A 15,703-nucleotide genomic window follows, 5' to 3' on the forward strand; every position below is an offset into this window, starting at 1 on the left:
TAAGCAATGGCATGAGAAATTTGATAGTGTTGTGATTCTTTCTAGTAGTTTTCAAATCAATGACTTTGATAATTATTTATATTATAAGAGATTTGATGATCGATGTATTTTTCTTTATCCATATGTACTAGATGATATTCTCATACTAGCATAGGATATTGATCTAATTAATAATATCAAAACTTGTTATCAAATCACTTTAACATGAAAGATCTTGGTCAAGCTGATATAATTTTATATATGAAGATTAACAAATCATTTAACTTCTATTATCTAACTCAATCACATTATACCCAAATGATCTTAGATAAGTTTAGATATTCTAATGATTCACCTTTGTCTACACCATATGATCTTAGTATTCAATTAGTAAAGAATACTGGTAACTCTGTGAATCAAAAAAGATATACTCAAATCATTGGATCACTATTATTTCTAGTCAATAGAATTAGATCTGATGTAGCTTATGCTATTTTCGGATTAAATAAGCATACCAGTAATCCTAGTATGTCTTATTGGATTGCTTTAAAAAGAGTCATCTGGTATCTTAAAGATACCATTTCTTATGGACTTAGATTTATTGACTACCCAACTATACTTGAGGGAAGTAATGCTAACTGAATATCTGATTCTTTAGATATTAAGTCTAGTTCTGGATATATTTTTACTCTTAGTGATAGTGCTATTTTTTTGGCAATCTTCAAAGCAAACTATAATAGTTAAAAGTACTATAGAGGTAGAGTTAACAGCCCCTGACATCACATCCGTAGAAGCTGAGAGGCTCAAAATTTTGTTGTCATCTATTCCTTTGATACAAACTCTTATTCCTCCTATATCTATTCACTATGATTCTAGAGCTGCAATTGATTTTAATAAAAAAAACTTGTAAATTCTAAAACTAATAGACATATAAAGTGACAAAAATCTATTAGATGATAACCAAAGCATGATATAATAGTGTTAAATTTTAGAAAATCTGATCAAAATCTTGCTTTTTAAATCCTTGAGATATTGAGGGGGATGGGATTTTGGGTGTAAAATATCTTTCAATAGTGGAAACCCAACCTCTATGGTAGAAGATCTCTTGAAAGAGGTTCAATGTAGTAATAACAAGCTAATTAATTGATTAGAGAGCAAATATAGTTTATTTGATATAGGAGTCATAGGCTCTATCCTATCCCTATAGTGTTTAGTATTTTTGTGAGGTGGTTAGAAAGAGCTGTAGCTCTGAATGAGATCCGATGTGATATTTTTCATAAAATATGAATCTACACATATCTCTAGAAGGGCTTACCTATATAAGAGTATCTGTACATGGTCATGGATATGAGAATTGGACTATCTCTAACAACTCTCATGAAAAATCAAGATACTTATGTAGAGCCACTAATGCATAGACTAGCGATGAAGAAACTCTATACTATATGTGCGGTAGTTGAAGTCTGGATCAAAAAAATATAATTCAAAATCTGATTCACTCTGATTCTTTTAGATGAAAAACTATTCATACTTGACAAAGTTAAGTCATCATACCCATTGCATAGTATAAGCATCCAAAAATTTATATTATATTATTTTTTTAATAGTTAAAAAATTTTGAATTTTATGGGAGATTGTTGGTGAGAAATTCAAATTTGAAAACTCAAAATTTTTCAACTGAATTCTCTCCAAATGTATTTTCATCTTGTTTTGACATTTTTCAGTCCCACATTGGAAATGAAAAGATTTTTTGAGACCTTTATATAAGAAAAGGGTTTCGCATAGCCCTTAGGAGTGTTTGAGGAGATTTGAAAAAAAAAATCTTTAATATGCACATGTGCGAACCAAACCAAACCGAATCAAATCGGATCAGGTCGGGTCAGGGCGTGGGCGTGGGTGTGGGCATGGGCATAGGCATGGGTGTGGGTGGAGATGCGAGCTTAGCACCTTGCCAACCCAAAATCTTTTTTATTTATTTATTTTATTTTAGTTTCAATATATCTTTAATTTTTTAAATATTGAGCCTTTAAACTTTGAACGTTAGATTTTCTAAACATTGGGTCTTAATTTTCAAAATGTTGAGCTTAAATCATCAGGCTTTTTATAATCCTTTTAAATGTTGGGGTTTTAATTAGGGCTATTTAATTTTTGAATGTTGACTAGTCCAATGTTTAGAATCTGCTGGCTATAAAAATGCCCCCTTGGGACCTAACCTGGTATGCCATCAAATAGTCCACAAATCTTTTTTTCTTTCAAGCTTTCCTTCTTTCTAAGTATTCATCTTTTTGCCCTCTTCTTTTGAGTGTTGAAAGAGCCTTCATCAACCTCCTCCATAGTTATGCTCGCAGGCAGAGGTACTGATCATATCTTGGGGTGGTGTTTTCAGATTTCCTACATGAAAGATGGAAACATACCTTAGGACAGTATTGTGCTCACTTTCGATTGTATTTGAAGTTTGGTTTAGCGATCTTCTGTAAGTTAATTTATTTAATTTTTTTTATAGAGGTGATAATATAATTTGTTAGCTTTCTTAGACTGCATCTAGTATATCTAAAGTTATGTTCTAATAGAGTTCGGATTAGAGGAGGAATCGGCTCTAAAGAGAGGAGGGATGAAGAGTCTAGGGTATGGATTTAGGGATGGAGGTTGGGGAATAAATGGCTTCTATCGATGCTTTTGAGCATCACAACTTACCGATGCTTTTAAGCATCATAGCTTTCGATGCTTAATTATAAAAAATATTGACAGGTAGAAGCGGGATTTGAATTTTACTGTCACTTTCTCCTAGCATGGACAAAGTTGAGCATCACAACTTACTGATGCTTTAAAGCATCGAAACTTTCAATACTTATAAAAATCTTCTTTTTTCTTATTTTTTGTATATGTACCCACATCATCTAATGTTGTCAAAAAATTAATAATTTAAAACTAAAATGATTGAAATACCCTTATGGGTAGATATACAAAAAGAAAAGTTTATGAGCATATATATATATATATGTAAATAGTAATTTATGAGGATATTTATGAAATTTGAATATTTAGGAGGGTATATATATAAAAAAATTAATTTAATTTTTATCTATTTCTTCTAGATGGATTCAGATCCTCTTACTCGATCTATAATATAATAACATCTTATATAATCTAATATCAAGTTTAGACACTTTTCTCAAAAGTATATTATTGTACATTGAGGAAACATGGATGATTGTAATCTATCTATTTTCTAGATAAAATAATTTTGATATATCATTTAATAAATTTTTTTATTTATGTAGTTCAATAAACTTAAAAGTATATTAATTATTTTAGTTATGCATGTTAATTTTTTTTTATTAGAAAAAGAAAAGAATTAACAAATCAAAAGAGATATATTTATATTTTAGATTTTTGTATATATACACTTCCAAATATTTAAATTTACATGAATACCCTCATCAATTACTATTTTCATATATATCCTTAGAATTTTTTTTTGCACATCTACCCATGAGCGTATTTTAGTCATTTTAATTTTAAATTATTAATTTTTTAATGGCATTAAATAATATGGGTATATATGCAAAAAATAAGAAAATAGAAGGGTATATATATGTAAAGCAAGTATCTAATAAGGGTATATATATAAATATTAATTTTAAAAAAATATTTATATAAATTTAAATATTTAAGAGGCTATATATGTAAAAAAAAATTTAAAAAAAAATCCATCATCTATCATCCCATCTGATCACTTTACCCATTATTTTCATTTGAGCTCCCCTTTGTCAAACCTAAAAAAATTCCACTCCATCATCCATCACATCCCATCTCCATCACTTTTTCTCAAAAAGAAAAATCAGTCCATTACATCCAATCACATCCTATCAACATATGAAAATTACTTAGAGAAATAGAAGAAACTAGATCAGAAAATGGACGGCCATTATTGAATCTCACATGTTAAGAAGGATGAGGAGAGAAAGAAACTACGTATGATGAAGTGCATGAGGAAATAAGAGAGAGAGAGAGAGAGAGTAGTGGGAGTGAGAGGAGTATAATAAATGGTATTTAGGCAGTGACACCATCAGATCTAATGAAGAAAAAAAAGAGATAAGATTATTTGTTGTTCTTTTTTGCCATTTCCATCTTAGTGCGCAATTTTCACACTTATATTTTTTAATTTTGAACAATTTTTTTGAAAAATTATGTTGTCATTTTTTTATAAATTATATGATCATTTTTTAAAATAATTATGCGATCATACAAAGATTAATATATGATCCATGCCTTTATTTTTTTACACGAAACTTAGCCGGATAGGTTGTACTGAGTATAAGGCTCTTAAGAAAGATAAAGATAAAATTTTAATGATATTCATATTCTATAGGATTAGACTTCTGTAGAATGAGTTTCAAAGTTTATTTTTAAAATGAGAGAAGATGGGCGTGGGATTCATACAATGCATCAATAGATGAATTGACCTTAGAAACCACCAACCTATCCTGACTCCATTTATTTTTTTCTCTCCATCTCCTCTTCTTGGACTTCTCTTTACCTTCTCCCTCTTCTCTTATTCTTCGAATTGAGGCCATGAAGATGTAGTGAGTCAAAATTGAGAAGTACATGCAATCAATTTTATGTTATTTTTTTCATATTTTATACAATCCCGCTAGGTAGCATGGTTCCATACCAGTGACATATGATGGTTGTATTGGAATCGATGATTCAACAATATGAGACCTTATCCATATAACTCATGCTGCTTTTACTCTATATATGAAAAAAAATAATAATGAGAAGTTATAAGATATATTTTTTATTTTTATTTTTCTTAAAAACAATTTTTAATAATATTATTAAATATTTACTTAGAAATATATTTTGCTTTGAAGTCATAAATTTCTTATAGCAATACTAGGTACTTCCTTAATCATGATTTGGGTTACCGCTTCCTTATATTAAAAGAATATTTTATTCTATTTGGTGATAAAGTCTATGCTTCGCGGATATTGAAAATGACATCCCATTTATATTGCTTTTCGAGGTTAGGCTAAGCATGTTCATGTTCATTCACTATATTGAATTCTCCCAGCGAAGAATTTATTGCATTTTTAAGGCATTGGGTGAGATGGACACATCCTTAGGATAGGAATGCATGTTATATTATAATTTACTTCTCTTTCATCTCTCATCAATTTAAATCAAAATTCAACCGTATACTCTTTTGTTTTGACATATGGGTGACATGATGAACTTGATTGAGGACAGAAAGAGATATCGCGTCGGCTTTGAACTTGATGGCAGAAGGAACCACGTGCATAGGCGGGAGGGGTGGACCATCTTGACATTTAGGTTTCACAAGCGGAGGCAGCGGTTGGGTTGGGGGGGGGGGGCGGGGCGGGCATAGAAGGTGGAGCTCATAGTGTGGCTTGCATTGTTGAGGATGCGAACAGAAATTAAATAAAATGAACAGTTCTTAAATCACTCTTTTGTCACCACACCTATCTTTCGAGTGTCATTGCTTGATTTGAAAAGCCCCCGTTCCACTTTCTTTAAATTTTCTCTTATCTCCTACCACGAGACTCTTCACCATCCATCCCATATCTTCAGTTTCACCCCCTCATCGTCTTCTCCTCCTTCACTACCTTGAAACCCTTTTACGTATAATAATATTTTAAAAGATAAATTTTTAAACTGTTAAGCTTCTTATTTCCTTTTGAAACACATATATATTGCTCGATCCATGTAGAGGTAATTTACTAGGTTATTAGCTCACTCTTTCTTTTCTTTTTCTTCTTCAGGTATTGAAAAATAGAGCAAATTGGGTTACAGAATATGTAATGAAGAATTAAAACTCAGTTTGGTTTCTTGTTAGATCAATTATATGTTTTGGACAAGCTGTGTTGGGAAATGAGAAGGTCTTTGACTTCTCAGTAAACTCAAGTATTAGGAAATGAGAAGATCTTTGACTTCTCGGTAAACTCAAGCTCATCCTAAGAATTTTGAAACTAATCTTTTAGTATTCCAAGGAGTACTTATTTATTATCTTCTAATTTTAGATTTAATGTTTTGCTTAGCCTGTAAGGCTTGTATGCCTATAAATAGATGTGTAATCTAGTTGATTTGCATCAAGACATCTAGTCTAGAAATTTCAAAAAAAATTGTTCTCTTTCTCTTCCCAGAGTTTTCTTTTTTCCATTCCATCATCTGGTATCAGAGCTTCAAGACAATGCCTAGTAAGGCTTTGTGCAGTAAAGGTCTCTTGGGTGATCCAAAGATGATGGCTTCCGAGAATGGTGCTGGGTCTTTCCAATCTCAAATCCCAAAGTTTGAGGGAAAGAATTTTGAATATTGGAAGATCCAGATGGAGGTACTGTTTGGGTACTAGGACCTCATGGAAATCATCTGAGGAAGGTTTCATGGAGCCAGAGGCAATAACCATTTTGTCACAAGAAGGGCAAAAGTCTTTGAAGGAAAACCGTAAGAAAGATTGTAAGGCACTATTTTACATTTTTCAAGCAGTAGACTCCACCATCGTTGAGAAGGTGGCAACTTCAAAGATGGCAAAGGAAGCATGGGATACTCTTGTGAAGTTGTACAAAGATGTGGAGAAGGTTCATCTTCCAACTCTCCGAAGACAATTCGAACTTCTTCAGATGAAGAAATCGGAGTTGATCTCTGATTATTTCTCATGGACATTGACCCTCATTAATCAAATGAAAGCTCATAGTAAGAAAATCAGTGACCAATAGATTGTCGAGAAGGTTTTTCGATCTCTTACCTTGCAGTTCGAGTATATCGTAATGGCTATTGAGGAGTCCAAAGATCTCTCCATCTTGTCAGTGTTAGATTTTATGATTTCATGCACGCATGATTTTTCAAAACTAGTATACAGCAGAATTTAAAAATTTTTCAGATTAAATCTAATTTAATCTAAGCATGCATAAGATCAAATCTTCAAACCATAACAGGATCATCATATGTGAGATAAGATTCAGATACAGAAATCAAATAGAAAAAATTAAATATAAAATATATCTGGATATAGATCAATCTTCAATACGAACAGATGATCATGGATGTCTTTCGGAGGTCCCTTATAGCCATATAAGTGTCCGACTTCTATGGGTATCTACACGAGACTGATCTGATCAGAAGCCTTTTAATCTCACCGAGATACTAGCTTCCTTACAGAGATCGCATCTTGACGGTTGAAAATCTTCTTTTCTCCTAAGATACTCTTAGAGAATAAGAAGATATAGGAGGATCTTGATCTCTATGCTAGAGTTCATGAGAAGAACCATTTCTTCTCTTTTCTTCCTAAAATTCATGCACCAAATCTCTACAATAGAGATGTAGAAATTTTGTTCAACTTTAGGATAAAGAAAAAAGGAGACATCCATATCTAAACATGGACAAGAAGTGAAGAAGAAGATGTCCTAACAATCAACTCTCGATTGTTGCAAGAAAGAAGGGAAGTTTGTAACAAACCTTATGCCATGGATCTATGATGCCGCACCCTCTCTCCTTACTTTTCTCCACGCGAAGTCCTCTGATTTTTTTGGGTGTTGAAATCTAATTGTAATCTCCTCTCACCGTCCCATAGTGGTGGTTTAAATAGACGAAGATAGGAGACCAGGTTTGGATAGGAATCAAGAGTCTTTGTAATCTTGGACTCTTCTAATTTTGTGCCACCCACACCAAGCCATATATTCCCAGATTTTACACAGTAAATAAGAGGGATATCCTTTCTTTCTTACACGCTAATTAGGGAGAAAAATTAGCGTCAAAATCTAGTTCAACGTGGAAACAAAAATCAAGGTGGCGTGAGGTGTTTTGGCGCATAGATTGGAGAAGTTTCAATCTCATGGACTTTTGTTTAATGTGGCTGTTTTAAATTCAATAAAATATCAATTAATTCTAATCATATTAGGATCAGATTAGACTCAAAAAGATGAAAAACTAAATCTGATTTGGAGTCCAATTTATTTAGATTAGATGTCTACTAATTAGAGGAGGAGTCCTAGTCCAATTGGACTCTTTCTTGGTACTTGAGTCAAACTCAATTTTTTTTATTTCTAATCCAATTAGGATTTGGTGCATCCAAGAAATGAGGATTCCTAATCCAAAAATAGAAATTCATATATCATAGTCTAATTAGAAATTGAGTCAAGTCCAAATCCAAATTCAACTGGCACTAATCCTCCGATCCTTTTGAGATTATCCTATAATCCTATAAGGTTGATCAAATCAAACTCATAATGAGTCAAATTAAATCCAATCAAATTAGACTTGATACAAGCCCCATTGCTCAATCAAATTGAGCTAATTAGCAATCCTATTGCTAATTAATCTTCCTATAACTCACTAACTCTTTAGTAAGTTACATAATGTAATATTTGCATTGGATTAATTATCAATCAAATTGATAACCAAATTCTGTTACGATTCATAATCGTAATTCAACCATCTGATCAGATAAAAGTCTCTTTTGTGTATGACCTCATAGGTTCTATTCTGTCTGGTAGTGAGATATATTGTGATCCCTATCATAATATCATTGAAACTCTTTTCAATGGATTGGAATAATTCCAACTCAATCCATCAAGGATCATTGATCATTAAGATGATCCTCATGAGTCTCACAATCCACCAGTGACACTTAGTAGTATGTAGTAACAACCCAACAGAATAAAAGATGAACCTCTAGGTGTAATTAACACATGATACAGTCCTTCTATCATGAGTCCCGACCAAATGGCAGGTCATGGATGAATTATCAAACCTCAATATCGGTCATATGATAGATTCAATCAACTCGAGTCCATATGTGATTCTATGAAAACTCTTTTTCATCAATCACAGTACTATGGCTATAGACTTAAGGACTCAGCCTCTTAAATTTCATAAGACTACTTCCTTCTGCTAGGGTCGATAGATCCCACCTTGATGCACACCCCACTCCTCCAGTGGATCAACTGTCACCAACATCCACTATAAAGACTCATTGAGACCTATGTTGATGTGTCAGTCAAACTTTAGCAGTCTCACTGCGAACAGTAATGCCATCTCAGGTCAAAGGATCAATCATACAACTACAGCATCGAGAAAGTCACTAACGAGTGAGCAGACATCCATGTAACTTCTCATGTTGGTCACGCTCAATGCTAGTTATTCTCTAACAACCACCTGCACTCTCGCTCCAGTGTCTCTACACTGCAGATTCGAGATCCATCTGTCCGAAAAAAGTAATCTGTGCACTGATCTATCCGGATCAATCACCATCCCATGATCAGAAGTAATTTAAGAATTAACCATCAATGACACATGCCTCAAATTCTTAACTCTTTGAGAATATGTGTCATCATTTTGTTAATCCTTTGGATGATTCATGAATACATAAACATGAATGGTAATATAACTGCCCAATAAGTACAAAATCATGTCCTAGAGATATGAAATGTATCAGTCAAGATTGGCTTCTGGAGCATATATCTAACAATCTCCCACTTGTACTAAAGTCAATCTGCCATGTACCAAGCTCTATCTTCACAAGACAGGCTATAGTCTTAAGCTAGCTAAGTGACTTACTAATGGGTCATCCACATCACATGTGAAGTTTGCTCTCTGCATCTCTATTTATTTCTACTCGAGGTAGTCGCGTGTTTAGTTACTCTATGTGCTTAGATATCTGATGAGACTTAGGCTCCTTAGCAAAGGCTATGGTGCCATTATCCTTGCAGTATAGTGTCATGGTATCTAATGGTATGACAATCAATTCTGCAACTAACATTAGAACCAGAATATATCCTATACATCTACAGTGTACTCAGCTTTCATCGATCGATTATTTGGAATCCTTCCAAGATATCGACATAGGAACACACCAGATGATGTAGACATTCTACCATCTACATCAGACAAAAAATTTGAATTGGTGTATCCTCCCACTCCTGCTTTAATCCTTCTCCAAATTAGAAACATATCCTCAGTTCTTCTTAAGAGCTTAAGGATATTTTCACAGCAATCCAATGCTCACAGCCTGGATACAACTGATATCTACTTGTGATAATCACAGTATTATTTATATCAATTCAAGTATATTACATGGCACATATCTATGCCTGAGAGGATAACAGACCCCTCTCCAAGATTTCTATGCTGAACCTTTTCAGCATCCAGTTTCTATACTTAATTTGTGAAAATGCAAGCATCCAATTGTATCTATCACTATAGATCTTTAGGACACTCATTTTGTATCTTTCATGGAGAAATCTATATTCAACCATATTTTATTCGATGTCAGTATTGGACACTCCCACTGACCTTTTTGAAATTTATAATTTCTCATATCTTATCAAATAATTTGATCATATCATCAAAATGACTGTTTCAACTTCAAGATTATTATAGACTTTGTGATTTCCTATCACAAGAAGTGAAATTCATAGGATATTTCATACAAAAATCTTCAAAAAATCTCTTCTCAGGAAAGCTATTTTTACATCTTTTTCTTGGAGTCGATGTCGTACATCCCCTCGTTGTAGGTTCTGGGATCATCTCTATGCTCCCCATCTTTCATGAGAAACTACTTTCTCTACATCATCTGTTAAGCATATCCAAGTACCTTTCGAGAGGATAGGAGATGCTACTATACATACGAGGTGGAGGAGGAATATACGTCTACTGGCTCATAGGTTCTTAAGGTCCCAAAGCTCGTTGCTCTTCAGAGACACTCTCTTTGAGCTTAACTTTCCTACCACTACTTTACCTTGGTTAAACAATTTTTTCAAGAAGATAGCAATGGGTCACAATCATATTATAATCCTTTCAAAAAGTAGTATCTGAAACTCTTTTAGGATGAGCTTTATAGACCTATCTTCTAATATATCTACCTGCTGTCCTAGACACAGACTGGACATCCTTGAATCTCAAAATAATCAAGATTCAGTTCTCACCATGCCATATCTCATACGGTGTGGAAGGAATAGGCTTAGAGTGAACCTAATTTTTAAAGCACGTCCCTAAAGAAACATAAATAAATTAGTGAATTCTATTATGGACCAAACTATATCTTATATAGTCCCTTGACTCTTCTTATCTCATTAAGCTGAGATGTATTAAGAGCAATCCAATATGAAACAATGCCATTTTATGAGATAATCGAGAAATTTCTTTCATTGGTATTGCATCTTCGATCCGATTGAAGTACCTTTAGAAATTTTTCGATTTGTTTCTCTACTTTATATCTGAATTATTTGAACCTTTCAAAAATTTCAGATTTATATCTCATATACATATCCATACCATGACTGATCATCGGTAAAGGTAATAAAGTTGAGATAACTCCTTGGTTAGCATATCACATGGACTACACACATCAAATATATACAAGGATAAGTATCTCAGTAGTCCTTTTTCTCTTGTCCTATAAGAATAGCTTGATCATATTTTCTCAAAGAGATGATATACAAATTAGATTTGACTCAACAGTCAATGAGCTCAAAGGTCCATAATTCTTTAGTTTGTTAATCATTTCTTCTCCAATATAACTTAGCCATAAGGGTCCACATATACTTTAAATTTTATCTCAATTCTGAATCTCTCAGATCCAATGGCATTCACTACTTGCTCAACTAAGTTCACATATACATCACTATGCAAATGATAGAGACCGTCTCTAAGAACTAAATCCAAACGATGATCGCGAAGGATAGATATCCATGGCTGCAGCAGCAACTGTTGCCCTATAACCAATTCAAGGGTTACTTCCTCAGCCCTCTATCTTTCCATCAACTCTACACTAGAGTCTATAGCTTAACTGAGAGAAAAAAAAATCATAAAGATAGTATTGAGCAATCTTGACATACCTACTCTAGGCATATCTTTATATTTTTAGGCTCTTTAGGTATTTATCTCTAAACTCTTTTAAGATTTCTTTGTTAGCAATACTGTGATCGATTCAGATAAGGTGCCATGATGGTCTTTTATATGGTAGTTTATCATAAACTATTCATATAAACTAATTAGGGATCGTAGGATCAAATCCATAAGCAATTCCTTATGCATGGTCATGTCGAGCCTTTAATGCTCCTTAATGTCCTTGATCATTACCAAATAACAATCATAGACTGACTGCCCATCATGCATCATATGCACTGTATGACTCTGATCACCTCACAATACTTATAGATGAATCAACGTGTCATTGACAGTGAACATGTACTTATACATAGCACCTATCTTTATTGTCATTGTCCATCCACTCATCAAGTATAGCTCGTGGACTATGGGTTGGACGGGTTGTTAACATCAAAATAATCTGGTACAAAATACTACTTAATTTTTTAAAATTAAGAATAATTCTTAAGTTTGTGAGTCAGTCTATGTAATCGATTTCAGTTAATCGATTGATATCTAGGATTCAAGCTAGAGAATTGAAAGCTGACACAATGAATGGCAGAGAGCAAAGAGTCTAATTGAATGTTTGTACTTATTTTAATAATTTATTTTAGAAACTTTTAAATACAAAAAGAGACTCTCACTATTTTATCAGATCTCCAACACTCTTCGGATTGAGAAACAAAAATTCTAATGCGATAATTGGATATTTAGTAGGTGCTGCGGTCCCACCGATGTCGTGCACCTCACCTAACAGTTATTGGTAATACGAATAAACACCGATGCATGGACAACTCTTTGTCCAGATGCTTCTCTAAGCATGTTGCAGCCACTTGGTCTCTAAGTCATGTGGGCTTACCTAACAGTTATTGTCCGCACTCCTTAGTTAAGCCAGATCCATCATTCACAAGCAGGTGCAAAGCCGTCATTGGGTCCCTCACCTAACAGTTATTGGGTCAAACCCCATCTTTACCCCATAACAACTCTTTGCTAATAGAGTGGTTACGTGTTTCTGATGCAACTGAACCACTGTAACCAACCGAGAACAATCAACGTCGGTAGTACGTCCGCATATCTATAACATTGGAAGACCTAGGATTTAATATTTATGGAGAGATTTGGATTTAGATCTCATCTAATCAGCCATCACATGACTGATGTAATTGATATGGGCTAAATTAAATCATTAAGCAACCATATTTGAGACTCAATCTTCCAAATTTGTTAGGTAAGTAGAGATTGGTCGGGGTCCCCTCGTTGCTTTTCTTAGACACCAATAAATTGATCAGATAAACAAACGAAACCAATTAAATAACCATCTTTCAAATACTTATCTTAGACATCAATTGGATAATTGATCCAAATAAGTTAGTTTAGGTGAATCAGACTCGAGCCACAGAGCCGAATTAGATCCTTAGGTTAATTGATTCTACATATGGGTGTCAATCGATTCCATCAACAATAATTGCATGATCTTAATCTCTATTGATCTCACTCTAATCAATACTTGACTTGGTTTAATCAACTGCTAAATCAATTTAGACCCAACATGATCAAATCAGAAACCCTTACATGTAATCCAATTACAGGAACTAATTTGTGTAGTGAATTTCAGTACAGGGGTAAAACGATAATTTTAAAACTTTTTTAAAATTATAATTTTACAGCAAAAATTATTAATTAATCTAATTAATTAATATGTATTAACCCTACATAAGGATCTAAATATGATATATATAGCATGTATTTAAATTTAAAATTTAAACTTCTACATTAAATATTTTACTATTATGTGTTCAGAACATATTACCTTCGTGCAGGTAGTCGATCGCTGTAGTCTGATCACCATCAGAAAGGTCTGATAATCATAATACAGTCACACAGTATATCTGACCTCTGTGGATCATCCACACAAAGCTCCCGATCTGATCGGCTCCTTACGAATGCTAGTTCGTTGCAAAACCCTTTCGACGGTTGATGCTGATCGAACTCCTTCGATCTTGATCTGTCAATTCTTTGGATACTCCGGATCATCAGCAGATATACTTGAGAGGTTGATGAAGCTCTCCCTGAGATCTGATGGGCTCATGACACTCGTAGCTCACTTTCTCACTTTCCGAACCCTAGGCAGTAACCTGAAGGTACACACAGAAGAAAAAACTTGCGCCTAGTCTCTCTACTTTTCTTTTCTCTTCTTTTCTTTTTTTTTCTCATGCACAGAAACTTTCTCATGCCACACTTTTTCTCTGGGATCAGATATTCACACATCCTATCTTCTCTTCTTTTTAAAACTATGCAAAACTGCATCTTTTCAGCATTTTCACCGTGTGAGAGGATAAAGATAAGTGGTTGCTCACTTGAATTTAAATCGAATTTGAATTCAAATGCCAACCAACCAATTTCATCCACTCTTGACGTGAGAAGGGAAGGGAATGGGCTTCTTTGTGCGTGGAGAGTTTACATGAAAAATCTTTTCTCGTGTGGAGGAAGTGGCGCACAAAAGAAAGGGATGGCGCAGGGATTTGTTAACCATTCAAATTCAAACATCCTTTGAATTTGAATGGCCAACCAATTTATCCTTATCATTATCCATTCAAAATGGTGCACAAAGAAGGGGCATGGGAAGGCTTCTATATGGGAAAAAGTTTATGAGAATTTGTTTCTCGTGAATTCAAATGGGCGCAGGTGAAGTGAGGTGGTGCAGGGAGATTAGTCAAGGTGGTTTGAAATTTTAAAGCAATCTAATTGAACCAACTATATTAAAATAGATTAGACATAATTAGACTAAATTAAACCCAACACAATTAGGCTTAATTAAGCTCAATAAAATCCTAATCAAAACAGAAATTGACTAAGCCCAACCCCTGATCAAATCAGGGACCAAACCACTTCGTCAATTAGGTCAACTCTTAACCTAATCGGGTCAAACCCAATTGAATCCAATTCAATTGGACTTGATCCAAAAAATAATTACTCGATCAAATTGAGTTAATTAGCAATCAAATTACTAATTAAACCTCTCAAAAATATTGAGTCCAAATCCAATGGGCAATCGAACATCAAAGTGCATCGATATGAAACCTTGATCGAAGAATCCCAAACCAGTGGGACTTTTGACCCCGGTACCCAAAATGTGTGGAACTCGTGATCAAAGAATCCTAATTCTCAATCACAGAGTCTTCGAGCAATTGGACTCTTGGTCGAAGAGTTCCAGTCCAGTGGAACTCTTCACCAGCCATCAGATCAGATAGAAACCTCTAATGTGTGTGACCCCGCAGGTTTGAACCTAAGCCGGTAGCACAGGAACCAATTTCTATACTAATCAAAGTAACCATCTAGCAATGGTACCTGACATTCGGATAGATCGAATAGTCACAATCACAACACTCAGAACCTACGCGAATATGGTTATTGTATAATTCATCCCTTTTGACCCCTGTGTTTAGGATGACTCAGGGTTAAACTGTCAACCCTGATTCTATCATCCGAATCGTGCTCAACTCAAACAGTCCTGTGACTCCTCACTAGAACTATCCTGACCAAGATTTTGCTAAATTGAAACAGAACTGTACACAGCTCCTTAAACTAGAGTGGTCAATCCCATCTTGACACACGCACCGACAAGTCAAGTACTTGACTACACCTAGCAGCCTTCCATCACTGAATTAAAAATTCAGATAGTCCAGTGCCTAAGTGCAGTGAGTTGCTTGCAAGTCACTGTGGCAGTCTCAGGTCGAAGGGACAGTTATACCCATATCCCATCGGAGCAAATCTTGACAGCAGAAAAAGCTCCGCAGTCGGTCACGTTCAGTGCAGATGTACCCTTACATCTCATCTG

The 15,703-nt window shown here is 34.2% G+C and overlaps 1 protein-coding gene across 1 annotated transcript in view; it reads right to left on the minus strand.

Moving 5' to 3' along the window:
• LOC105054805 (putative pentatricopeptide repeat-containing protein At1g64310) overlaps nt 1–7,557 on the minus strand; it is a 63,040-nt gene extending 55,483 nt beyond the window's left edge. The window contains exon 1 of the mRNA XM_073247125.1: nt 7,456–7,557. The gene's annotated coding sequence lies outside the window, so the exon portion shown is untranslated. The remainder of the gene's footprint in view (nt 1–7,455) is intronic.
• Nucleotides 7,558–15,703: the final 8,146 nt, after the last annotated feature.

This window comes from Elaeis guineensis, chromosome 12 (assembly GCF_000442705.2).
Source record: "Elaeis guineensis isolate ETL-2024a chromosome 12, EG11, whole genome shotgun sequence".
Lineage (NCBI taxonomy): Eukaryota > Viridiplantae > Streptophyta > Magnoliopsida > Arecales > Arecaceae > Elaeis > Elaeis guineensis.